The 27,903-nt window shown below is 44.9% G+C and overlaps 1 protein-coding gene and 1 non-coding gene across 3 annotated transcripts in view; both read left to right on the top strand.

Moving 5' to 3' along the window:
• The window catches only part of LOC126165243 (protein-tyrosine sulfotransferase-like), a 1,037,382-nt gene that overhangs the window by 188,637 nt on the left and 820,842 nt on the right, over nucleotides 1-27,903 (top strand). The gene's annotated exons all lie outside the window — the stretch shown is intronic.
• Nucleotides 1,993-2,074, top strand: Trnat-ugu (transfer RNA threonine (anticodon UGU)). Its single transcript has one exon. It is a non-coding gene; the product is annotated as a tRNA-Thr (tRNA).

Genomic DNA, 27,903 nt, shown 5'->3' with positions numbered 1-27,903 from the left:
CAACTAAATGAAACTTTATAGCTCCCTTAATTCGCCGACAGATAGTGCTTAGCTCTGCCTTTTGTCATTGCAGAGTTTTAAATTCCTAAAATTGTGGTATTCTTTTTGAATCACCCTGTATTATCCGAGAGCGATTTTGTGGCCACAGTCTTTCGGGGCATGCAGAGTGCGCTGCTGATTGCTTTCCTCGCCAGTGGAGAGAAGTGAATGCCGCCAATTATTGTGTCACGCTAGAACGGTTCTGAGGAAACACGCGGGATTACTTCCGAAAGGTGTTGCACTTGCGCAAAAACGCCCCACCGTATACAGCTTTGGTTACGCGTGATTTCGTGTAGCCGATCCCTTTTCGAAAAATTAATTGAAGATCGTATCTCGGGCGGTGAAGTTCATGTAATTTGGTGTTATCATAATCTATCTCGGGTGAACCACCACTATAACGGGCCTAAAATAAAAATCCCTTGAAAAAACAGTTTAACAGTATAAAAATCAGGAGGAGGACCCTAGAATTCGCATCTGACAGCTCAGCTGCTGCGGGCGTCGATCAGTCCACAAAACACTAAATCGAAAAACAAAGAATAACTAGAAATAAAATTCCAGTTAGCAATTAATATAAAAAAGAGTGCATACTACACTCAGTTCATTTTGTGAAGGAAGCGACTGACCACTGGATTAACAATAAATGTTGTATTCCTGAAGTGAAATTATTGGCACTGTGTCCCATCATAACAACTTACTGACTGAGGTCCCATACTCCGAGGAGCGCAGGGGACTATGCGGGAGACCCGCACCGCTGTACTAGGCAAGGTCCTAGTTGAGGTGGTTTGCCATTGTCTTCCTCCGACCGTAATGGGGATGAATGATGATGAAGACGACACAACAACACGCATTCATCTCGAGGCAGGAGAAATCCCTGACCCCGCTGGGAATTGAACCCGGGACGCCGTGCGCCGGAAGCGAGATCGCTACCGCAAGACCACGAGCTGCGAACAATAACTTAGTAACAGTTCTTAAATCAGTATACATAATAACTGCAGTAGGCCTAGTCTGGCGCAAATATAGACACATCACTGTAGAATGTATATAAAGCAAAAACAGACTGATACGTCGCATTAATTTTCCTGTTTATCTACGGGCGATGGGTCGGAGACTGCGTGAGATTACGACTCATTGTTTCTGCGTTTACACCACAAGCACAACTCTCTTCCGGCTACTGCATTTCCCACAATTCGAAGCTGAGTTTTGTCTCTGAAGTTGTTTTTCGCGACGTGTAATAAATGTGCCCGAATCTCATTAACAACAAGATCTATACCCACTTGTCGCCCTTCTCTCATCGCTCAGCAGCAATTGAAATTATTATTTTCACAACCTTATATTTGAAATTAGTATTTTAATAGGATTGTAAAAGATTGTGTAACTGGATAGCTGCAGCTTTATTCGAATACCATTTAGGCCGAATCTCGCACAAACTGATTTTCATCTATTTGGAAGGCTGCTGTTAAATGGCTCCTAGACCAGGTCAATGATTCCTTCAAAAAGTGGTTCACATGGCTCTGAGCACTATGGGAATTAACATCTGAGGTCATCAGTCCGCTTGAACTTACAACTACTTAAACCTAACTATCCTAAGGACATCACAGACATCCATGCCCGAGGCAGGATTCGAACCTGCGGCCGTAGCAGCAGCGCGGTTCCGGACTGAAGCGCCTAGAACGGCTCGGCCACAACGGCCGGCCAGGATTTCTTCTACGTCGGTTTCCACACACTGGTTTGGCGATGGACAAACGTTGAAGGTATACTTATATGGATATGCGGATGCACACATATTCCCCGAACTCTTACGGGACTTGGTAGGAATGTCTTCCAAGAGTAATGATTGTGTTGGGGTGGGACACTACGAATACAGTGGACATTGACACATATGTGGGGACATACAAGGTGAGAATGTGGGTCTCGCGGGAGGCGTGCACGAGATAGTCCGTGCAATCACACTATGCTCTCTGACCTTGGTGGCTCAGATGGATAGAGCGTCTGCCATGTAAGCAGGAGATCCCGGGTTCGAGTCCCGGTCAGAGCACACATTTTCACCTGTCCCCGTTGATACATACGAACGCCCGTCAGCAGCTGAAGGTGTAATGTAATTCTAAATGTTGAAGGGGTCTTCATACGCTCAGTATTTATTGCGCAATGATAATGAGTCATATATTGTACGAAAGCGCGAGGCTAAGAATGGCACAATACTATTGCGCAATATTTATTCCCGGGACGCGTCAGTTAGAACTCTGTCATCGTAGCGGACATGTCGGCGCTCGGTAATGTAGGACTCGGATTTATTGCGATTGCAATCGCGACGTGTTGCAAAAAGAAAAAAAAAAGTGAATAGGAAGATGGGCGTAGAAGTGGCGTGGAAGGGGTTCCACATACGTCCGTGCTAAAATGCTAAGAGAAGTTGCAGCAGAGCCACAAGACTACGGGAATTTATTTTTCAAGGATGAACGAGCAGTCTTTCAACAAATTGATGAACTTCGTTATACCTTGTGTACAGAAAAAAAGATACTGTTCATATACTCGCTTGATTCCACTTTCCACAACGCTGGAAGCGATCTGTAAATCTGAAAAGAGCGAGCTACATTATTGTAGAGGGTCTGTAGGTAGTGCTGTTATGTTTTACCGCAATAAATAACTCAAGCTTCTGAAAGGAAGACATAAGTAGTTCCATAGTTATTACCCTGCGCTTAAACATTTTTGTCGAATGTTTCTAAGGCTAATTAGGAAATAAGAGATCGAACTATTCCCCTAAGTGCACTTCAACAAATGATTGCTTTTAACTGTCTTTCCTGATATATGGCGTCACTATATCAGTGGTTTGCGTGTCCGCAAATCACGAAGTCCTGACAGGAACTGCGTTGTATTGCACAATATCACCTTTACACGATACGTATTATTGAGCGAGCATCCATATTTTTAAAGCTCTGCGGTCTTCTTCAGTGGCGTGTGTTGCGCAAATAGTCAGTGCGGATCTCAGAAGGTCAGTATTATTGCGCGATATCATCTATTTTGCAATAAATATTAAGCTTCTGTGAGCCCATTTAGACAACCGCGGCGATTACGTGGAGAAATTATAGCTGGCAGTGCCTTGATAGCTTTGTGAACAGTTTTGATTTCCTGAAAATGTTGGTATGTGTGTGAATTCCTAATGGACAAAACTGCCGACGTCATCGGTCCCTAGACGTACACACTATTTTAACGTAACTAACGCTAAAGACAATAACACATCCATGCCCGAGGGAGCATTCGAACCTCCCGTGGGAGGGGCGGCGCAATTCATGACATAGCACCTCTAACCGCACAGCCACACCGCGAGGCTTGATTTCCTGAATGAAACTTTTCTCTCAGATGATTTCTTGTTATTGTACTTCTTGAAACACCTTCCTTCATTACCGAACTATACTCAGACTGAAATACGTTAAGTCTGATGTCTCAGCGAGTCGAGTGTTACGAGACCGGCACACGAGCTGTGCTTACGAAACTGAAAGGATTGGATTGATTTGGGGGGGGGGGGGGGGGAAGAGACCGAACAGCGAGATTATTGGTCTCATCGGATTAGGAATGGATGGGGAAGGAAGTCGGCCGTGTCCTGTCAAGGAACCATCCCGGCATTTGCGTGAAACGATTTAGGAAATGACGGAAAACCTAGAATGAGATTTCACTCTGCAGTGGAGTGTACGCTGATATGAAACTTCCTGGCAGATTAAAACTGTGTGCCGGACCGAGACTCTAACTCCGTCCCGAGTTCGAGTCTCGGTACGGCACACAGTTTTAATCTGCTAGGAAGTTCCACGGAAAACCTAAATCAGGATGGCCGGACGCGGGATTGAACCTTCGTCCTCCAGAGTGCGAGTCCAGTGTGCTAACCACTGAGCCATCTCGCTCGGTCGAAAGTGGACACTGAGCGTGCCGAGTTCAGTTTGTTGCTGAACGCTCGGAATCAGTGTGCCTCAACGTGGTGGACCGGATCGCAGCGCCCACCAGCGCCAGTCGTCGGCTGTATCTGGCTCGCAAATCACAACGGACGGGAGTAAAATCCCTACGTTAGCTCTGTTAAAATGCACATTTCCTCTCTCGTCCATATGCTAGTAGTGTTGTTCTGTCTGTAGTATACATAAAGAAAACTTCGATACATGTAGCCGCCCGGTGTGGCCGAGCCGTTCTAGGCGCTTCAGTCTGGTACCGCGCGAGCGCTACGGTCGCAGGTTCGAATCCTGCCTCTGGCATGGATGTGTTTGATGTCCTTAGATTAGCTGGGTGTAAGTAGTTCTAAGTTCAAGGGGACTGATGACCTCAGATGTGAAGTCCCATAGTGCTCAGAGCCATCTGAACCATTTTTTTTTTTCAATACACGTGAACACGTCATAAGGCAAAAAGCAAAGTCAGTAAGGAGACCAGTTACAAAAGTTCCGTTACAGATAGTGCGTTACAAATTTAGAACAGTTCTCAACGCAAGATAAAAATTATTTCATCATTCTCACCTTTTAATAAAACCCTAAGGTCATTCTTACTTGAGCACTGTTCCTGTACAATAGCGAAATCTTTACAACATGTGAAATATGAAACAAAGTGCAAAATGTGTTATACTGCAAGTAGTGGAAGCTGTCAGTCGAACAGACTTGACTTACTCCTCAGAGAGACCGTACTTACATTTACATAACATTGAATATTATAGAATATAATGTTACTTAATTAATAAGGAAGTATTAGAACCTATTAGAAAACGCTGAAGTTACTAAAGAATTATGAGTATTTGGACCCAGTGGGACACGAACCACAGACACGTCAACTGCATTACTTTAGAATTCTCTACTTTCTTTTTAATCATTTTATTCGTTGTTCTCGGCATTTAGTCTGGGCGCACGTCACATGACACCCCTTCAAGTTCATCGTTAAATACTTCGCTTAACTTCTCTTGTTTGTTACATAGGGCAGCCAGCGCTCTGACTGAACACGCTGAGCTGTCGTGCCGGATCCTCATTACATCCTACTCATTGCATTCTACCGTCTCTTAAAATCTTTGATGGCAGATTTCTTTTTACTTGACATTTCACTACAACAACTTTTACCAAGAACATTGGGTTTTTTTATGGATCCTCAGTGTGCCTTGAAACGGCATGTTTTCATAATACGCTAGTTACAATAATTCTTTAACCATCAATACGACAATTCACTTCTTTTAATTACAACAGATCGTACAATTAACGACCGATTTTCGTGAGATCCTCAATTTTCTGATGCTTAGAAACGGCATATACAGGGTGGTCCATTGATAGTGACCGGGACAAATATCTCACGAAATAGGCGCCAAACGAAAAAACTACAAAGAACGAAACTCGTCTAGCTTGAAGGAGGAAACCAGATGGCTCTATGGTTGGCCTGCTAGATGGCGCTGCCATAGGTCAATCGGATATCAACTGTGTTTTTTTTCAAATAGGAACCCCCATTTTTATTCCATATTCGTGTTGTAGTTCGAGCAATTTTTTTCGCTTTCTGATGGATGGCGCTGTAGAAGTCTCAAACGTGTAAGTACGTGGTACCACGTAACATTCCGCCAGTGCGGACGGTATTTACTTCGTGATACATTACCCGTGTTAAAATGGAGCGTTCACCAATTGCGGAAAGGGTCGATATCGTGTTGATGTATGGCTGTTGTGATCAAAATGTCCAACGGGCGTGTGCTATGTATGATGCTCCGTATCCTGGACGACATCATCCAACTGTCCGGACCGTTCGCCGGATAGTTACGTTATTTAAGAAAACAGGAAGTGTCCAACCAGATGTGAAACGTCAACCACGACCTGCAACAAATGATAATGCCCAAGTAGGTGTTTTAGCTGCTGTCGCGGCTAATCCGCACATCAGTAGCAGACAAATTGCACGAGAATCGGGAATCTCAAAAATGTCGGCATTGAGAATGCTACAAATGGTTCAAATGGCTCTGAGCACTATGGGACTTAACATATATGGTCATCAGTCCCCTAGGACTTAGAACTACTTGAACCTAACTAACCTAAGGACATCACACAACACCCAGTCATCACGAGGCAGAGAAAATCCCTGACCCCGCCGGTAATCGAACCCGGGAACCTGGGCGTGGGAAGCGAGAACGCTACCGCACGACCACGAGCTGCGGACGGAATACTACATCAACATCGATTGCACCCGTACCATATTTCTATGCACCAGGAATTGCATGGCGACGACTTTGAACGTCGTGTACAGTTCTGCCACTGGGCACAAGAGAAATTACGGGACGATGACAGATTTTTTGCACGCGTTCTATTTAGCGACGAAGCGTCATTTACCAACAGCGGTTAACATAAACCGGCATAATATGCACTATTGGGCAACGGAAAATCCACGATGGCTGCGACAAGTGGAACATCAGCGACCTTGGCGGGTTAATGTATGGTGCGGCATTATGGGAGGAAGGTTAATTGGCGCCCATTTTATCGACGGCAATCTGAATGGTGCAATGTATGCTGATTTCCTACGTAATGTCCTACCAATATTACTACAAGATGTTTCACTGCACGACAGAATGGCTATGTACTTCCACCACGATGGATGTCCGGTACATAGCTCGCGTGTGGTTGTAGCGGTATTGAATAGCATATTTTATGACAGGTGGATTGGTCGTCGAAGCCCCATACCATGCCCCGCACGTTCACCGGATCTTACGCCTCGGGTTTCTTTCTGTGGGGAAAGTAGGAGGATATTTGCTATCGTGATCCACCGACAACGCCTGAGAACATGCGTCAGCGCATTGTCAATGCATGTGCGAACATTACGGAAAGTGAACTACTCGCTGTTGAGAGGAATGTCGTTACACGTATTGCCAAATGCATTGAGGTTGACGGACATAATTTTGAGCATTTATTGTATTAATGTGGTATTTACAGGTAATCACGCAGTAACAGCATGCGTTCACAAAGGTACATGTATCACACTGGAACAACCGAAATAAAATGTTGAAACGTACCTACGTTCTGTATTTTAATTTAAAAAAACCTACCTGTTAGCAACTGTTGATCTAAAATTGTGAGCCATATGTTTGTGACTCTTACAGCGCCATTTATCACAAAGCGACAAAAGTGATCCATCTAAAAGATTCATGTTTCTTTACGTACTACACGAATGTGTAATAAAAAATGGGGGTTCCTATTTAAAAAAAAACGCAGTTGATATCCGTTTGACCTGTGGCAGCGCCATCTGGTTTCCCCCTTCCAGCTAGACAAGTTTCGTTCTTTGTAGTTTTTTCGTTTGACGCTTATTTCGTGAGATACCTGGCCCGGTCACGATCAATGGACCACCCTGTATAGCTGAAAGCCAACATGGGACCTCGCAACTCTGTACTGAAGAGGGATATGGCGTCATATGACATACGTGATGTTCTTCCATTTCAGCGTTCAGACGCAAGTTCACAATATCTGACATGCTAGATATTGCTGTCCGCGTTCGAATAGACTACTCAACGTGCATTTTCCATGCTACGTCAAAAACTCGGCACGCTCAACGCTCCAATACACTGTCCATGTGCCGACGACTTTAGGGTCAGCTTGCAGACAATCGGAATTCCTTTTCGGGCGCCCACGTGGTCGTGTGTTGCCTGTTCTGTAGATACATCCAGAGTGCGGAGCTCCGTGTGGCGTAGTTGGTTGCAGTGACTCCCGCCACCACAGTCTGTCACAAAGCTACTTTTATCGGAGTGTGGGTGATGTGACGCACAAAACTTCACGGTGGTTGCCGGCTCGTTTAAGGGGCTCCGGAAAGGCTCAAAATCATGAAAAGTTCAATTTTTACTTTTTTGCGTTTTCTGAATCTGCAGACTATTACCTTTTAATAGATATATAATTTATTCAATTCCGAAGACTACAACTATTTTTAAATTTTTTTTTTGAAGTGTGTTCTACATGGGCGTGACCCACTGTGGCGCTGTGCGATATGTTAATTACCTTGGTGACGGTGATTCTGAAAGTTTCAAACATGTTCAAGGACTGAAGCCCTATGGTGATGATGTTGTAGTGCAGAAATTTGAGTGTATTGGACACGTACAGAAGCGAATGGGAACAAGACTTCGGCGACTGAAAGCTTCGTACAAAAAACAAAAACTCAGTGATGGTAAAGGGTTGGATGGGAAGGGAAGGTTAACTGACAGTGTAATTGACAAAATACAGAACTATTATGGAATGGCTATTAGGCAAAATACACAAAGTGTCGACGAAATGAAGAAGGCTGTTTGGGCTCTTTTTTTTCACACTTCTTCAACCGATGAAAATCCCCAACATAGATTGTGTCCCAAAGAAGAAGACAGTTGGTGTAAATATAACAAAGGATTGCTAACTGGTGAAGTGTACACTCATAAGCATAGTCAGCCTCATGCAATAATGGAGGTGATAAAACCTATTTTCAGAGACTTAGCAGCACCTGAACTGTTGAAAAAGTGTATTCACGGAAAAACTCAAAACCGCAATGAAAGTGTAAATAGTGTTATATGGTCGAGAATCCCCAAGACTGTATTTGTTGGGATAGAAACACTTCACTTTGGTGTGTGTGATGCTGTTGCGACTTTCAATGATGGCAACATTGTAAGGTGCAAGGTATTTAGAAATATGGGAATGAAGATAGGTTCTAACATGGTACGAGCGATGCTTGCTTTAGACAAGGAGCGCCTTCGGGCTGCAGACAGGGCTGTAAAGAGTCTAGAAATACAAGCAAGAGTAAACAGGAGGAGGAACAAGAGGAAGCTGGAGGAGGAGTTTGCAGAGGATGAAGATAATCCATCCTATGGACCTGGAATGCACTAAAAAATTAATCCAATCTTTGTCGCTCGATTCCGAAAACTTTTATTTTCTCATACTAATTACATGTTTTCTAAGGATCTTGCAAACATATTTGTTTCAAACTTTCAGTAAATGTTACACAGTACCTTCTGCATAATTTAACACAGCCTTTTTCCAAAAAACTGTATATTTTGAATATATAAATAAAAAATTGCAAAAAAAATGTTGTGAATTTTCATTACAATTGAAAAAAATCATCTTTAATAACTGAACTAAAATTTTGTAAAATCCCTGTGTTAAGTTGTAGCCCATATTCCAATAAATAATCTGTAAAAAGTTCAACTTCCTACCTCAAATACTTTGTGAAGAAAGATGTAATTTATAAGCGTTGTTTTAACATTGCAAGTGAAGGGCGTTCCGGAGCCCCTTAAGGAATTATAATTTTGGGATGGAGCGTAGAGCGAGCGGCTTGTTGGTGCTGAATTGCCACGTTGGACGGGAGTATCGAGTCGGCGGCTGGAACAGTGGCAGAGGCGCGGCGCAGCAGGCAGCTGCCGCCTGCCAGCCACAGTAGAGGCGGCCGCCTCGTTAGCGGGCGCTGCCGGCCGGGGCGGTAATAAAGTTAGCGCCTGGCCGCCAGACTACTGCCGCGGCGGTGCCAGGCGCGCCTGCCCGCTGTCGAGCTCACCTAAAGCCGGTGCTCGCTCTCTGCCGCGTCGGGCGAGGAAATACACTGATGCGACAAAAGTCGTGCCGTACCTCCTACACTGAAAAATTGGAAATGAAGTCCCATGCTTCTTTACAGAGCGTAGGGGAACGATGCGATAGACCCGCACCGCCTTACTAGGCAAGATCCTAATGGAGGTGGTTTGCCGTTGCCTTCCTCCGACTGTAATGGGGATGAATCATGATGATGAAGACGACACAACAACACGCAGTCATCTCGAGGCAGGAAAAATCCCTGACCCCGCCGGGAATCGAACCCGGGACCCCGAGCTCGGAAAGCGAGAACGCTACCGCGAGACCACCAGCAGCGGACACCTACACTACAGGCCATTAAAATTACTACACCACGATGATGACGTGCTATAGACGCGAAATTTAACAGACAGGAACAAGATCCTGTGATATGCAAATTATTAGCTTTTCAGAGCATTCACACAAGGTTGGCGCCTGTGGCGACACCTACAACATGCTGACATGAGGAAAGTTTCCAACCGATTTCTCATACACAAACAGCAGTTGACCGGCGTTGCCTGGTGAAACGTTGTTGTGATGCCTCGTGTAAGGAGGAGAAATGCGTACCATCACGTTTCCGACTTTGGTAAACGTCGGATTGTAGGCTATCGCGATTGCGGTTTATCGCATCACGACATTGCTGCTCCCGTTGGTCGAGATCCAATGACTGTCAGCAGAATATGGAATCGGTGGGTTCAGGAGGGTAATACGGAACGCCGTGCTGGATCCCAACGGCCTCGTATCACTAGCAGTCGAGATGACAGGCATCTTACCCGCACGACTGTAACGGATCGTGCAGCCACGTCTCGATCCCTGAGTCAACAGATGGGGACGTTTGCAAGACAACAACCATCTGCACGAACAGTTCGACGACGTTTGCAGCGGCATGGACTATCAGCTCGGAGACCGTGGCTGCGGTTACCCTTGACGCTGCATCACAGACAGGAGCGCCTGCGATGGTGTACTCAACGACGAACCTGGGTGCACGAATGGCAAAACGTTTTTTCGGATGAATCCAGGCACCTCTTGTTCGCATTGACGGCACTTTGAACAGTGGACGTTACATTTCAGATGTGTTACGACCCGTGGCTCTAACCTTCATTCGATCCCTGCGAAACCCTACATTTCAGCAGGATAATACACGAGCGCATGTTGCAGGTCCTGTACAGGCCTTTCTGGATACAGATAATGTTCGACTGCTGCCCTGGCCAGCACATTCTCCAGATCTCTCACCAACTGAAAACGTCTGGGCAATGGTGGCCGAGCAACTGGCTTGTCACAATACGCCAGTCACTACTCTTGATGAATTGTGGTATCGTGTTGGAGCTGCATGGGCAGCTGTACCTGCACACGCCATTCAAGCTCTGTTTGACTCAATGCCCAGGCGTATCAAGGCTGTTACTACGGCCAGAGGTGGTTGTTCTGGGTACTGATTTCTCAGGATCTATGCACCCAAATTGCGTGAAAATGTAATCATATACCAGTTCTAATATAATATATTTGTCCAATGAATACCCGTTTATCATCTGCATTTCTTCTTGGTGTAGCAGTTTTAATGGCCAGTAATCTAATATGGTATCGGACCTCCTTTTCCGCGGCGTTTTGCAGAAACTCGAAGTCCCGGGAACTCAGCAATTCGTTGTAAGTCCCCTACAGAAATATTGAGCCATGCTATCTGTATACCGGTCTAGAATACAGTGCACGAACCGACTTCTCGATTTTTGTCCCGTAAATGTTCGGTGGCATTTATGTCTGGCGATCTGGGTTCCCAGTCTTTCGCTCGAATTGTCTACAATCTTCTTCAAACCAATCGCGAGTAATTGTGACCAGGTAACAAGGCGCATCGGCATCCATAAAAGCCGCGCAGGGTAGCCGTGCAGTCTAGGGCGCTTTGCTACGGTTCGCGCGGCTCCCCCCGTCGGAAGTTAGAGTCCTCCCTTGGGCACGGGCGTGTGTGTTCTCTTTACTGTAAGTTAGTTTAAGTTAGATTAAGTAGTGTCTAAGCCTAGGAAACCAAGGCTACGATCAAATTAGAAGTACGGAACTGGCTTAGGAAACAGCACGTAGGATATTGGACCAAAGTCCATAAACAAAAACATGGTTAGGTAATGATGCCCAGGCCATGGTTTTAAAAAAGCTCTGTAATCCTGGGATTGAACAGGAACGAGATCAAACTCATGACTGTACTGATGACCGGCCATGGGAACTACAAAAAATACCTACACACAATCTGTATAATGGAAGAGGACCCTAAATGTAGGATCTGCGATGAGGGTAAAGAAACTGCCTTCACACCTAATCTTCGAATGCATGGCATTGGAGAGTAAAAGATACAGAATCTTCGGGACAACTAGACCTGAAGAAATTGTGTCTAACAAAAAACTGATAGAGAGACTCCTTGCACTATTTAAGAGCATTGGTTGGCTTTCCTACATATTCAGGGAGCGATACCGCACAATAAACCTAGTTTCGGTGCGGGCAGTGACGGGTCAGACCTAAGCTGTTTTAGCTTTCCTGTTAAAAACAATCAATCAATCCTAGGGACCGATGACAGCAGTTTGATCCCATAGAACTTGCCACAAATTTCCAAATTTTTTCATCCATAAAAATTCCATCATTATTTGGGAACATGGAGCGATTGAGTGGCTGCAATGGTCAGTGATGGGTTTAGTGGAAGCAGAGGACCCTGTTCATTATTTGTAAACACAAACCTTACCATTGGTTCAAATGGCTCTGAGCACTATGGGACTTAACTTCTGAGGTCATCAGTCCCCTAGAACTTAGAACTACGTAAACCTAACTAACCTAAGTACATTACACACATCCATGCCCGAGGTAGGATTCGATGCTGCGACTGTAGCGGTCGCGCGGTTCCAGACTGTAGCGCCCAGAACCGCTCGGCCACAGCGGCCGCCCCTCACCATTATGCAGCCACCACCAGTTTGCTGAATGCCTCGTTGACAACTTGGGTCCATGGCTTCGTGGATTCTGCGCCACACTCGAACTCTGCCATCACCTCTTACCAACTGCAATCGACCCTCATATGACCAGGGCATGGCTTTCCAGTCGTCTACGGTTCAAACGATATGGTCACGAGCACAGGAGAGGCGCTGCAGGCGATGTCGTGCTCTCAGCGAAGGCTTCGTTTGCTGTCACAGTCCATCAACGCCAAATTTCGCTGCATTGTCCTAACACATATTTTCGTCTTAAGTCCCGCATTAATTTCAGCTGTTATTTCAGTCAGTGTTGCTTTTCTGTTACCACTGACAACTGTACGCAAACGCAGCTGTTTTCTTTCGTTAAGTGAAGACCCTCGGCGACTGCAATGTCCGTGGTGAGAAGCAACGTCTGAAATTTGGTTTTCTCCGCACAGTCGTGGATCTCGGAATATTGAATCCCCTAACGATTTCCGAAATGGAATATACCATGCCTCTAGCTCCAACTGCCAACCCGCGTGCAAAGTCTGTTAATTCCCGTCGTGTGTCCAGTCACGTCGGAAACCTTTCCACATGAATCGCCTGAGTACAAATGATAGCTCCGCCAATGCACTCCACTTTTATACCTTGTGTAAGCGGTACTACCTCCATCTGTATATGTGCATATCGCTAGCACATAACATTTTTCACCTCGGTGTACATCTATTTTCGTTGAAAGTAACCTTCATGTGGTCACTTTTGGCAATCCTTGGTAACGTGCTCCAGGACCTCGCCAAAGGCTTGTTTACGAATACACTCAACCTTGAGGAGATGCTCCACACAGTTGGCAAGTATAGAAGTATGTCGAAAACACTGACAAGAAGAAACGCCAGCATGATACGACATATGTTAAGACGTCAGGAAATAACTACCACTATGCTAGGAGGAGCTGTAGAGTGTAAGAGCTGCAGGGGAAGACAGAAATAGTTCAGGATGTAGGTTGTGTAAATCCTATTTTAAGATGAAGAATATCGTGCCGAAACGGAAGTCGTGGCGGGCCGTTATGGACGGTGGTTATCGCTGAGATAACCTGTTTGCGATTATACCTTTTTTCATCTCCAATTTAACCTGACTGTTAAAATCGCTCAAATTGACCACTTTCTGAATTGATTGATTTTCGGCTTTCTATTATTGTTACTTCCAATAATAAATATAGACATGGTACAAAGACTTAAAAATTCTAAAACTCCCTCAAAATTTTGTATATGCTTCAAAATACGAAGAATCAACATATGATATAAAATACATAAAGAAAACTTAGTCTGTATACAGTTCGCTTCTTTTCTCAGAAACTGAAGAGGGTTTGAGTACTAAAGAAAATCCAGTATTCTGCTACTGACATTAATTTTTTGAAACTCTCCTCAAAAGTTACGTTGTAATCGAGGACATACAACTACCTATTTCGTCATTACGAATATTCAGCTCTAAAGGGTGAAAACCGAGATCGGAGAACTCTTCCCCTTCATACGTCTACAGACAAAGGCGTACTATGTAGACACAGTTAGCTACTTTGTACTTCTGTTATAAACAATGAATAAATTGTTAACTTTTTAACTTGTTTTAATTTCTTCTCTCATTTATTATGTCATAGAAATGGCAGACAAATAATAAGCTTACGTCTAAAATTGCTAGCGTTCTTTTTCTTTAATTATTTCGGATGAAAAATCAGTTTTGTAGTCAGTATATTTATTTACTGTTTAGTAGGAATTTGAATACAATTGATTGTGAGATGGCAAAATTAAAAGTGCTCTTTCAAAAATTCAAATGAACAGTTTAGATACTAGGCAAAATGGTACGTTTACCAGTAACAGTTACTTGACAGTAGTTCCAAAATCAGTAATCAGTTAATCAACTGTGCAATATTTATTCTCCAACCTGTTCATAAGTACTCGTTCTATAATGTGGTGGTCTGTAAGTCGATCTCTTTCGTCCTAAGAGTGTCATTCAAGAACGATACTAATGTTTCAGATGCCTCAGAATTTCCTACGAACGATAAATATTTTTGGGCTACCAGTGTCAAGCCTGGCATACACCTTCTTTTCTGCTTCCTAAAAACAAAAGGATCGCTGCTTCTGGGTAGTAAAGTACTTCAGGTACACATTGTTGTCTCAGGAATGCTGTACCGATTCTTTTGCCATGTGTTAGTTCCTTATTTGTAACTGTTGAAGTTGTTAAAATAGCAACGATCACTTTACCATAATCTATAGGAACCCACTGTTTAAAACCCAATGGAAATTTCGAATAAATGTTACTCGTTTTTAAAAAGGTTTTATTTAAAAACGATCAATTTTAGCACCACTGCTATGATAAAACGAGATATGGTTTTCTTCACGATTATTAAAAGAAAGAATAAAAAAGACCTGTTATAACCGTAAGCAAACAAATACTAAAGAATACCGGTTGTTCAGAATCAAAATAGCGGTGTCGGTTTTAATCGGTTAGTTTTTCCCATTCCTATAGGACCGCATTAAACCAGACTGATGACAAGAAAATAAAAAATAATTATGTGACTTCGCATCCGGACCATATCTCTGTGTAAGATTCAAAGTACTCGCGAACAGAGAACTGTTGACCTAAAAAAAGGGTTCTGCGTAGTGTGTGTAGGACACACCCGCATTATCGAACGAGGTGGTGATACGTACCGATAACGAGATTCTGGTCTTCCTTAGTCAATTTAATGTAAATGCTTAGATGGTTCCTTAGTAGCGAACGGTCGATTTTCTTCCTCGTCCTTCCCTGATCCGATTTTGTGCTCCAATAACCTCATCGTCTACAGTACTTAAAACCCAAATCTTCCTTCCTCCCTCCTGCAGTTAATTAACAGCCAACTCCTGGTTAAGCGCTTCGAACAACTGTACTTGCGTGGCCCATTAAGATAAATAGTTGGTAAACTGCTGCCAGATTAATATCACTCGACGAAACCTTAGCAAGAGTTACCGCTCGCATTAGGCTAATTCCAGATGTAACGCGCGTGGACGCACGATAACGAGCGATCGATTTCCTAGAGAGTTCGTATGACGAGCTGTGGAGCTCGTTAGTCGATGCCATTATTCTCTCGCCGTCTGTTTCGGTTTCTGTTATCTGAACAGCTCTTGTTCAGTGGCGGAGCTACGCTGTTAATATTAATTGGAAAATCGACCATACCTGGGGTAATTCATCAAGTTGCAAGGTTATCTAGATGAAATTGGGAGATATTGTGATGCGAACACCAGATGAAGAAAAGTGGATTGAAGTATCTGTAGGACTTGAACATTACGCAGTGTTTCCTCTTTGCGTCGGAGCTCTCGCTGGTAAACATGTCAGAATACAAAAATCCAGAATATTCAAGTTCTCATGCTTCAGTTAGAAACATTTTTTGCTCTTGTGACTGACTACCGCATTATCTTGATAGTCATTTGCGCTTGTGGAAAAGACACCGACTCAGGAATTTTCAGATATTCTGTTCTGTATGAAAAACTCACTGGTAAATCTTAGGATACACCGAAACAAAGGCCTGTAACAGAAATCTTCCTCCTGGCACTCCCTTAATGTGGTCTTAGGAGACGATGCATTTAGGTTGATGAGAAATTTGAGACCCTACGGCGGAAATCAACGACTTATATATAAAAAAATATATTTAGTTATAGGCTAACTTTTGCACTTAGATATCTTGGGGGTATCCTGTTGGTATAGCGCGTAACAAGTGGAGAAAACTACATCGCTCATGGATGTCAGCGTGAATTGGGCCGAATACATTGAAAAATAAGGTACAGTACTTCACAGCAACGTTGGTACGACAGTTGGATTTAAATACGAAGACATCTTAGAAGGTAATCCCAGAAGTACGAATGATACTCACATTGGACGACCCACTTCATCAGAGGGTAACTTTAAGACTGAATGTACCGAATACTTTGGTAATGAGTCTAGACTTGCACATACATACCGTATGTTACGAACGGAGGTGAACTTGTTAACGATTAAGCTTTTCTTACCTATTTTCTTTTTCTTGAGTGGTTTCTCTCACAGAAGATCAAAACCAATTCTTCCCAAGCTCGGCGTCGTGTTGGTCTGTTTCTGCGTCTTCCATTGGTAGCTCGATGTCGATATTCTCGCCTTGGGTTTCTCTCATTTTTCGCAACGTCTATCAAAGAAAAATTAGAGAAACACACAGAAAATTCGTCTGGTCACGACGGAACGCACGACCTACTGAACAGCTCACGGGCGCCATTTAGCCTTCTGACCGCGCGTCAACGCGCTTTCGTCTGCATCAAAAACATTTTTCTCGTGAACGCTGGTTAACGTGAGCTCATGTGATCGGTCGTAAGTTGAAAACGAGCGTCAGATTTCTGTCATGTGATCTTAGCCTTAATCAGAATATTACCTACACATACAAGCTCTGGATTAAGGGCGTCGATTCTTCATTACATTCTGGCTTGAACAGGTGTATTGTGACGGCTGACAGAGTTCAGAGTAAAAAGGTGTGTGTGTGTGTGTGGGGGGGGGGGGGGGGGGGGATATGAATTGGTCATGGAAAAGAGGATGTGAACGCAAGAAGCCTGTTTAAAATGGAATCTATTCTTCATGGATTTCATACGAATAAGGTGTGATGAGAAAAACTCACACAGTTCTGTTGAGCGTGGATGAAATCAAGGAAACAGTTGCGAAGGTCTGCGGTGGCGACGATGAAGCTCAGTGGAGTGTGGTCTCTAGCGTCGAGCGAGGCGCGGATGTTGGAATGCTAAAAAGTGCGTGTAGCTGTTTCAACAACTATCATGGTCTACAATTGATCAGTAACTTTTTACACCTTGAAATTACCATCAGCATTTGTAACTTTTTACGCAGAGGCTCCTTTCACTGCACGTCTGCTCTCACAGCCTGCCTGCCGGGACCTCTTATGCTATCATTAAAACTGTTGAAATTTTCCTCTGTTTGGCTTCAGAGAGTCCTCTGTACTCAGAAATTCCCACGTCACCAACCGCAACGGTCTTTGCAGGTACGCTCTTGGCGGGTTCTTAACGCGACCACAGGATAACATCCTAGTGTTATGTTTCCTGGTAAAGTCGATTCCTGCACCAGGACAGTGACTGACATCCTCTTTGTCTTCTGGGCAGAGCTAAGTTGCCTCGCTCTCTTGCTCTACCAAAAACCGGCAACAAATCAAAATATTTGCATTAGTACGTCGCCACAGTGAATCCAATCCAACTTTTAGCAGCTGGTCGTGACGGAGAGCGGAAACAAATGGATCTCTGTCACGCGCATCAGAGAAACCTCAAGAGGTTTCCGTTTGTGCTGCCTTCTGTTCATCAGTCCGCTTACCCACACCGCTGCAGACGATGGCGTCGCGGCCGGCCGTGGTGGCCAAGCGGGTCTAGGCGCTTCAGTTCGGAACCGCGCTGATGCTACGGTCGCAGGTTCGAATCCTGCCTCTGGCATGGATGTGTGTGCTGTCCTTAGGTTAGTTAGGTTTAAGTAGTTCTAAGTTCTAGGGGACTGATGACTTCAGATGTTAAGTCCCATAGTGCTCAGAGCCATATGGACCTTTTTTTATGGCGTCGCGTCTCGTCTTGTTAATTCCGGATTCCTCAAGTGTCTGTCGAAGACACAACAGCCGATGTTGTGTCAGGACTTGTCGCGCCAGCTCCAAGTTATCAGTCGTTATATTTGTCGGCGGTAGACACGAACATGGCATACGAACAGTTTCCGTTCCGAAAATAAGTCGTAAAAACGTTTTCCGCTCACAGCTTCTGCCAAAGAACGAGATGGTGCAACGGTGTGACACTGGCCTCTCATGCAGTTAATATCCTCGTGTTGCCACCCAGACTTAAGTCTTTTGTGGTTTCCATATATCACTTAAGGCTAAGGTCAGGACAGTTGCTTTGCGCAGGATGCCGCTAACTAATGTTTCAATGTATCTTCGTTTCCGTTTGTATCAATTTCTAAAAAAAGAACGTTATGCTTATGCGTTGCTCCATTCCACCATAATACGAATCATCACACTACTATTGCCTGTCCGCAGCACAAAAATGTGGTCGAGTTTAGTGAGTTGAACGCTTGAATCTGTCTGGAAGAACACGGTGTCAGCTGAACTGAATCCGATGTGGATACGGAAGAACTAAGTCATTTACGTACAAATTGGGACTCTCGGACAACCCACTGTGTGACTCTGAAACTTCAAAGCAGATCTTTGACCACATTATACACTCCTGGAAATTGAAATAAGAACACCGTGAATTCATTGTCCCAGGAAGGGGAAACTTTATTGACACATTCCTGGGGTCAGATACATCTCATGATCACACTGACAGAACCACAGGCACATAGACACAGGCAACAGAGCATGCACAATGTCGGCACTAGTACAGTGTATATCCACCTTTCGCAGCAATGCAGGCTGCTATTCTCCCATGGAGACGATCGTAGAGATGCTGGATGTAGTCCTGTGGAACGGCTTGCCATGCCATTTCCACCTGGCGCCTCAGTTGGACCAGCGTTCGTGCTGGACGTGCAGACCGCGTGAGACGACGCTTCATGCAGTCCCAAACATGCTCAATGGGGGACAGATCCGGAGATCTTGCTGGCCAGGGTAGTTGACTTACACCTTCTAGAGCACGTTGGGTGGCACGGGATACATGCGGACGTGCATTGTTCTGTTGGAACAGCAGGTTACCCTTGCCGGTCTAGGAATGGTAGAACGATGGGTTCGATGACGGTTTGGATGTACCGTGCACTATTCAGTGTCCCCTCGACGATCACCAGTGGTGTACGGCCACACCATGATGCCGGGTGTTGGCCCTGTGTGCCTCGGTCGTATGCAGTCCTGATTGTGGCGCTCACCTGCACGGCGCCAAACACGCATACGACCATCATTGGCACCAAGGCAGAAGCGACTCTCATCGCTGAAGACGACACGTCTCCATTCGTCCCTCCATTCACGCCTGTCGCGACACCACTGGAGGCGGGCTGCACGATGTTGGGGCGTGAGCGGAAGACGGCCTAACGGTGTGCGGGACCGTAGCCCAGCTTCATGGAGACGGTTGCGAATGGTCCTCGCCGATAAACCAGGAGCAACAGTGTCCCTAATTTGCTGGGAAGTGGCGGTGCGGTCCCCTACGGCACTGCGTAGGATCCTACGGTCTTGGCGTGCATCCGTGTGTCGCTGCGGTCCGGTCCCAGGTCGACGGGCACGTGCACCTTCCGCCGACCACTGGCGATAACATCGATGTACTGTGGAGACCTCACGCCCCACGTGTTGAGCAATTCGGCGGTACGTCTACCCGGCCTCCCGCATGCCCACTATACGCCCTCGCTCAAAGTCCGTCAACTGCACATACGGTTCACGTCCACGCTGTCGCGGCATGCTACCAGTGTTAAAGACTGCGATGGAGCTCCATATGCCACGGCAAACTGGCTGACACTGACGGCGGCGGTGCACAAATGCTGCGCAGCTAGCGCCATTCGACGGCCAACACCGCGGTTCCTGGTGTGTCCGCTGTGCCGTGCGTGTGATCATTGCGTGTACAGCCCTCTCGCAGTGTCCGGAGCAAGTATGGTGGGTCTGACACACCGGTGTCAATGTGTTCTTTTTTCCATTTCCAGGAGTGTAGAATAAAGTCACAAGACATGTTTCAGTGGAGACACAAATGATGTCATCAATGGCTCTTGAAGCCGCGTGGTCTGAGGCACCTTTTCAGGGTCCGTGTAGCTCCCCCCGTCGGAAGTTCGAGTCCTCCCTCGGGCATGGATGTGTGTTTTGTCCTTAGCGCAAGTTAGTTTAAGATAGATTAAGTAGTGTGTAAGCTTAAGAACCGATGACTTCAGCAATTTGGTCCCATAAGACCTTACCACAAATTTTCCAATGCCTCTTGAACAACATTGGAATGGATAGTCTTTTGACATTACTCCGTAAGGTCAAAGCACACGAGAGTTTTTGCATATTCGTTTTGTACTTCATTGTGTAAATATTGCTGTGAATTGTACATGTAATCCACACGATAAATAAATAATGATAACGCTACGTGCCGTGGCAACGGCCTTGCCGCAGTGGATACACCTGTTCCCGTGAGATCACCGAAGTTAAGCGCTGTCGGGCGTGGTCGGCACTTGGATGGGTGATCATCCAGGCCGCCATGCGCTGTTGCCAGTTTTCGGGGTGCACTCAGCCTCGTGATCCCAATTGAGGAGCTACTCGACCGAATAGTAGCGGCTTCGGTCAAGAATACCATCATAACGACCGGGAGAGCGGTGTGCTGACCCCACGCCCCTCCTATCCGCATCCTCCACTGAGGATGACACGGCGGTCGGATGGTCCCGGTAGGCCACTCATGGCCTGAAGATGGAGTGCTTTTGCTACATGTAACTTCTCGCCGCCTCTGTCTATGCACATGCACATGTGTGTGCATGCATACATGCATTTAGTGTAGGGTCCATTCACCAATGTTTTTGTTCCAGCGGCCGGCCGGAGCGGCCGAGCGGTTAAAGGCGCTACAGTCTGGAACCGCACGACCGCTACGGTCGCAGGTTCGAATCCTGCCTCGGGCATGGATGTGTGTGATGTCCTTAGGTTAGTTAGGTTTAAGTAGTTCTAACAAGGGAACATCCCCATCGCACCCCCATCAAATTTAGTTATAAGTTGGCACAGTGGATAGGCCTTGAAAAACTGAACACAGATCGATCGAAAAAACAAGAAGAAGTTGTGTGGAACTATGAAAAAATAAGCAAAATATACAAACTGGGTCGTCCATGCGTAAGATATGCAATATTAAGGGCAATGTGAGGCGAGGAGCTCCGTGGTCCCGTGGTTAGCGTGAACAGCTGCGGAACGAGAGGTCCTTGGTTCAAATCTTCCCTCGACCGAAAATTTTAACTTCAGTTTATGTGAAAAACTCTTATGTTTTCATCACTTTTTTTGGAGTGATTATTACATCCACAAGAAAACCTAAATCGGGCAAGGTAGAAGAAACTTTTCACCCATTCGCCAAGTGTACTAGTTAGGTGGGTCGACAACATATTCCTGTCATGTGACGCACATGCTGTCACCAGTGTCGTATACAAAATATCAGACGTGTTTTCCTGTGGAGGAATCGGTTGACCTATGACCTTGCGATCAAATGTTTTCGGTTCCCATTGGAGAGGCACGTCCTTTCGTCAACTAATCACACGGTTTTTCGGTGCGGTCGCAAAACACAGACACTAAACTTATTACAGTGAACAGAGACGTCAATGAACGAACGGACAGATCATAACTTTGCGAAAATAAAGAAAGCAAAATTTTCAGTGGAGGGCAGATCTGAACCAAGGACCTCTCGTTCCGCAGCTGTTCGCGCTAACCACGGGACCACGGCGCTCCTCGCCTCATATGGCCCTTAATATTGCTTATCTTACGCATGGACGACCCAGTTTGTATATTTTGCTTATTTTTTCATAGTTCCACACAACTTCTTCCTGTTTTCTCGATTGATCTGTGTTCAGTTTTTCAAGGCCTATCCATTGTGCCAACTTATAACTAAATCTGAGGGGGGTGCGATGGGGATGTTCCCTTGTAAGTTCTAGAGGACTTACGACCACAGCAGTTGAGTCCCATAGTGCTCAGAGCCATTTTTTTTTTTTTGTTCCACCTCCGGTAATTTGGTAACGTCTTCAGAAAGGTTACCTTTAAATCTCGCTTTTTGTTAGTCTCGAGCAAATGTACTGGTCATTGAACAATATCGTGGCAATGATACTTGCTGCTGCTCGCTTTTATTTTCTTCGTTAGCGCGCTGACTTCGTGAGAGCTGTAATCTCGTAAAAAAAAGGTGCGCGGTTACATCTCGGTGCTATTGACATGCAGAAAGAAGAATTAATGGACAGTTTCCTTGAAAATGTTACGGGCGAATTCCGCGCCATCTGTCTGTAAAGCACACGTTGTCGACGGAACGTTAAACCCTGATCTTCGTTCACTCCTTCTCCATGACATTGCGTGGCGATTCGGAATAGAGTACAGAAACTGATCCACGAGCACTTTTCTAGCGAAATACTGGCGATGAAAATTTATCCCGCTGTCAAGATTCGAGCCCGCCTCCATGGCTTAGCTTTTATCGTGCCTGGCTGCCTTACGTCGGGCCGTCAAATATTTTTCTCTGTTGTAAATGCTGTGCGAGGACCAAGCGACCTGACAACAACGACGACGAAAGCTGACATTAACGGCATGGAGAATCTCTCCTGTCCACATATCCTGGCGAAAATGCTTTGGCCAGAAATTGAAGCAGGGGTCTGTCGTCAGACCATTTTCATAAAAGAGTAAAGCTATGAGGAAGCCTTTTCTTCTCTCTCTATCTCCCCGTCCCCCCTCTCCCGCCCCTCTCTCTCTGTCACACACACACACACACATACACATACACACACCCAAGATAAAATCGCTGTCACGGGAGTGAATCCCGAATAACATTTCATCTCGCTATCATATTGGTAGCTGTGTTCGTAGAGCTGACTGGAGCAGCTGTGTTTTTATTGTACGTGATGTAAACGGGAAAGTCGTGGACGTGGGAACAGTCACAGTGAATCTGAATGACTGGACCTCAGTAACACCGGCGAACCTGAACTTTGGGCTATCGTGCTCCGGAAACAGTTCATGGCTGTCTGCCGACAGGTGAAATGTGAAAGGTAGCGTGCGTCAGCGTGGGAACGAGTTCCTTGTTCCCTCGCTGTGACTTGCGTGCTGTGCCGGCTGTTGCCCAAGCTCGTCGCGCAGACGTAACAAAAGGACGGCACCGTCCGATCCGGCCCGCGGAAATGCAGGATGTCAGTTGCCTTACCCGTGTTCTGTTTCTAGCCCCAAGGCTTTTTGTTTGTTTTTTGTTTTGCTTTTTTTTTTCATTGCTTCTGTATCGTGTCTGGTGAATATTCTGTGGAATACATGAGAACAGGAGAGAGGGCCAGAGGCACATTCTATTCGTAAGGCCGAATCAGAGAAAATCCACACCATTAAGATGTAAAGGGATTTGAGGGATGCATGCTGTTTTCTACAAACGTAAAATAAAAATCGACATATTTTCGTACCTTATCGAGCTGCGGTAGTGGTCAGTCTGAAGTGCAATACAACATCAAAAATATTCATTTGTGAGCAATAGAGGGTGATTCAGTAGCTCCTACTGATGTCGTTTGATACATCGCACAATATTATATCTGCCCTTCAAAAACGAAAGCCCGAGATTTTCGTATTCTCCTGGTCGCTATGGACAAACTGTTAGTCCTACATAAAATTGAACAAGACCTTTTCGTGGGAAACTGAATGTAATTAAATTTTGTACTGGGATACGTTTCCGCTGAAGACGGCGGTTTCCGAGTTATTCAAGAAATGTACAGAAGTAACATTTAAATGTATCTCCACCCCCACACTCATCCCCATTTGTCAGTTATTGGATATATGTTCCACCTTGTATGCAAAAACACAGTTTTTCGTGTTACACAAAGATATTTCGCCACTTCTGTGCCATCATGAATGGGTTTTGTTTATTGAGAACGTGATTTTACATTACATGGTTTTGCAGAACTATCTGTACGGGCCGGCCGGAGTGGCCGATCGGTTCTAGGCGCTACAGTCTGGAACCGCGCGACCGCTACGGTCGCAGGTTCGAATCCTGCCTCGGGCATGAATGCTAGGGAACTGATGACCTTAGAAGTTAAGTCCCATAGTGTTCAGAGCCATTTTGAACTGTTTATCTGTACGGTGTCCTGCATTGATAGTTCGTCATGTTATGTTGTGTCTGATCCATCTTCTGCGTTCTGAGAGCACTGCGCACACATATTAATGTATTTTGGGTAATTTCGTCTTTACAGACGCCTTTTCACTTTGCAAAACGCGGTGAGCACTATATTGTTTTTTTTTTTTGTTTCCTAACAATACAGTGCTCACCGCGTTTTGCAGACGTGTTGCACTAGCGTGACGTTGAACGATTCTCTTCAGCCGTCGTTCATCCCGCTTCTGCAGGATCTTTTTCCTGCCTCAGCGATGTCGGAGATTTTATGTTTTACCGGATTCCTGATACTCTCGGTACACTCTCGAAATGGTCGTACGGGAAAATCCCCAATCCATCGCTACCTCGAAGACGCTGTGTCCCATCGCTCGTTCGCCAAATATAAAACCACTTTCAAACTCTGATGTCCGCCGCTCGTGGTCTCGCGGTAGCGTTCTCGCTTCCCGAGCACGGGGTCCCGGGTTCGATTCCCGGCGGGGTCAGGGATTTTCACCTGCCTCGAGATGACTGGGTGTTTGTGTTGTCCTCATCATTTCATCATCCTCCAGGCGAAATTGGACTGAGCAAAAGATTGGGTAATTGTACGGGCGCTGATACCCACGCCGTTGAGCGCCCCACAAACCAAACATCATCATCATCATCACTTTCAAACTCACTTAGATCTTGATAATCTGCCATTGTAGTAGCAGGAGCTCATCTAACAGCGCCCGACAATTGCTGTCTTATATAGGCTTTGCCGACCGCAGCGTCGTATTCTGCCTGTTCACGTATCTCTGTATTTCAATACACATGCCTATACCAGTTTCTTTGGCGCTTCAGTGTATACTGTTTGTTTTATTTTAACGTTCTACTGAGTAATAAGATGTACCTTTATTTTCTTTTTCGTGTATGATTTAAACATTACCTTTCGGGTTTTCTTCCTCACAGCATGTAGTCTGTGGGAAAATATGCGCCTCGTCTATTTCCGGAAATGATCTTACAATCTGTAAACAGTGTTGGAAACACCTGAACATCATTTCAGACTGATTGTTTTATGTGACGGCGTTAATGACTGAGATGCGCACTTAGAAATGTCGATCGATCCGTTCATGATACTCATATCCGATGTAATTCCTAAAAAGATTTTCCAAAACGTCTGTGACTGGATGCGGAATGTGTGAAAAAATTTCTAAATGCCAAAATTGACTTGCAAAGTTGGTTTCCGTGGTTAATGTAGCTCATCCTTCGTCCGTCTGTAACAAAACACCACGAGAGTTAAACGGTGAATGTTTATTCGTCGTCGTGGCCAGTAGTCGACGCTGCGTCATTACAGTGTGCTGGACTTAGTAGGGGGCTGAACTAATTAGTGATCAGTCTAGTGATAGCGCCGTTTACTAACGTAAACCTTGTATTTACTTCGGCATCGACGATCTGCGATAAGGAAGCATACTCACGAAATGGGCGGCGTTGCAGCTTTCGCTAGATGGCCGCCTTCTGATACCGCTACTATGAGCTTCTTTCATTGCTTTACACTTCGCCGCGATCCTATCGCCATGTTTGCCGTGGGTGGCTCCCGGCGTCCCACGTGCTCTGAGTTCACTTTTTGTTGCGTTTCTCGGAAGCTGGTGCACCTATCTCCCACGTAGGAATCTGGGAGGGTGCGCAGAAATCTTCAGCTTACACTATATCAAAGTACCGGCCAGCTGAGAGTAAATATATCATCGACAAGTGAACTCCCGTCTCACTCGACAATAATTATAGGATGTCAGCCGGTGAATAAACACGGAGAATGCTTTCTGTCAATTACTCACACGGACCTGTCGGCGTCTGTAACTATTTTGTGTAGCCTATTCCTTAATGCAACTATAGGAAGCCCGTAGACCAGCATATTCCGAGAACTTCCATACAACAACGCCCTAATATCTGTGGTAGTTGGTGGTTTTTACAAGCATGCGGATAATTTCGAACACAGAGCCGCAAGCCATTCCTACCGTATCATTTTCAAAGTCGAAAAAGCCAACTTTCTCATTTTATCTTTGGCACCGGCGAGATTGTGGTAGAAATCAATTTCTTTTACTTATTTTTCAGCTTCAGGTAACACAAGCTGTGTCACAAGCGATTTCGACTTCTTAGTCAGTCATTATCATACGATTTGCATTTATTACAAGGTGAATAATAATAATGTTCTGCCAGTCGTAAAAGGCGACGAAAAGAACAAACCACTAATAGGGCTAACCCCCCTTTTAGTGTGATTACTTGGTTCAGGACAGAACTAAAGAAGCCTCGGACAAGCGCCGTCATGGTCGGGGACGACGCTTGAACCCTATGCCCGCCCACAATGGTAACGACACTGCTAGCCAACTGGAAAATGATTTAAATCCAAATAGAGATGTTTTGCTGGATATGCTTCCTGTAGCCACCCTAGAAGGAAAACAAAGACAGAGGATGAGATGGTCGGATGAAGTTAATCGACACCTCATGTTCTGTTATTACCAAGCAACAAACCTAGGAACCAACACAACTGGATACAGATCACAAGTATACACAACATTTATTACCAGATACCCGGAATTAAAATTTTTAACAGAACAACGACTAGCTGATCAGATCCGTGTAATAATCAAAAATAACAGGATACCCCAGTCAGAATTAGAAAACATCAAACAACAAGTACAACAAATACTGGAACAAAATAATGTGCAATCAGAAGAAGAAGAAAATACAGTAACGGACTCAAACATCCCAGAGAAAACAAACAAAGAACAAAACGCGTCAATTAAACAAACAGAGGAAAACGACATCTTAAGACAGCCACCAGAACAAGCACAAATAGAACACGAAGTGACACACATGTTAGATATAGAAGAGAGATTTCAGCTGACATATATAGAAAACAAAGACACAAATACAGACATTAGACCATTCTTGCATAGACCGCCAAATAACCCACAAGTCGAAACAACAATAAAAACTATCAACACAATCATACCCAACAAAATAAATGAAAACACAGCTATGGAAGAGTTACAACGACTGGTTTATATAGGAGCACTCACGACACTAAATATACACACTAGGCAGAGATCAGAACAAACCAACACACAGAAGAAACCCACAAAACCAGCATGGCAACACAGGTTACAGATCAGAATAGAAAAACTGAGAAAAGACATCGGACAGCTAACACAATTTATAAGAAATGAAATATCAGACAAAAAACGAAAAAGGTTAGGTAAAATCTCACAACAAGAAGCAATAGAGCAATTAGATGAAAAGAAGCAGAAATTACAAGCATTGGCCAAACGACTTAGAAGATACAAGAAAAGTGAAAATAGAAGGAAACAAAACCAAACATTCAACACAAACCAAAAGAGATTTTACCAAACAATAGACAACAGACACATTAAAATAGACAATCCACCAAACATAACAGACATGGAACACTTCTGGAGCAACATATGGTCAAACCCAGTACAACATAACAGGCATGCGCGGTGGATACAAGCAGAAACAGACTCATACAAGATGATACCACAAATGCCCAAAGTGATAATCTTGCAACATGAAGTCACCCGAGCAATTAATTCTACACACAATTGGAAAGCCCCTGGAAATGATAAAATAGCAAATTTCTGGCTAAAGAAGTTCACCTCAACACATTCACAT

This window comes from Schistocerca cancellata, chromosome 1, assembly GCF_023864275.1.
Source record: "Schistocerca cancellata isolate TAMUIC-IGC-003103 chromosome 1, iqSchCanc2.1, whole genome shotgun sequence".
NCBI lineage: Eukaryota > Metazoa > Arthropoda > Insecta > Orthoptera > Acrididae > Schistocerca > Schistocerca cancellata.
The sequence above is the reverse complement of the archived record's forward strand: the minus strand, read 5'-3'. Positions and strand labels throughout refer to the sequence as shown.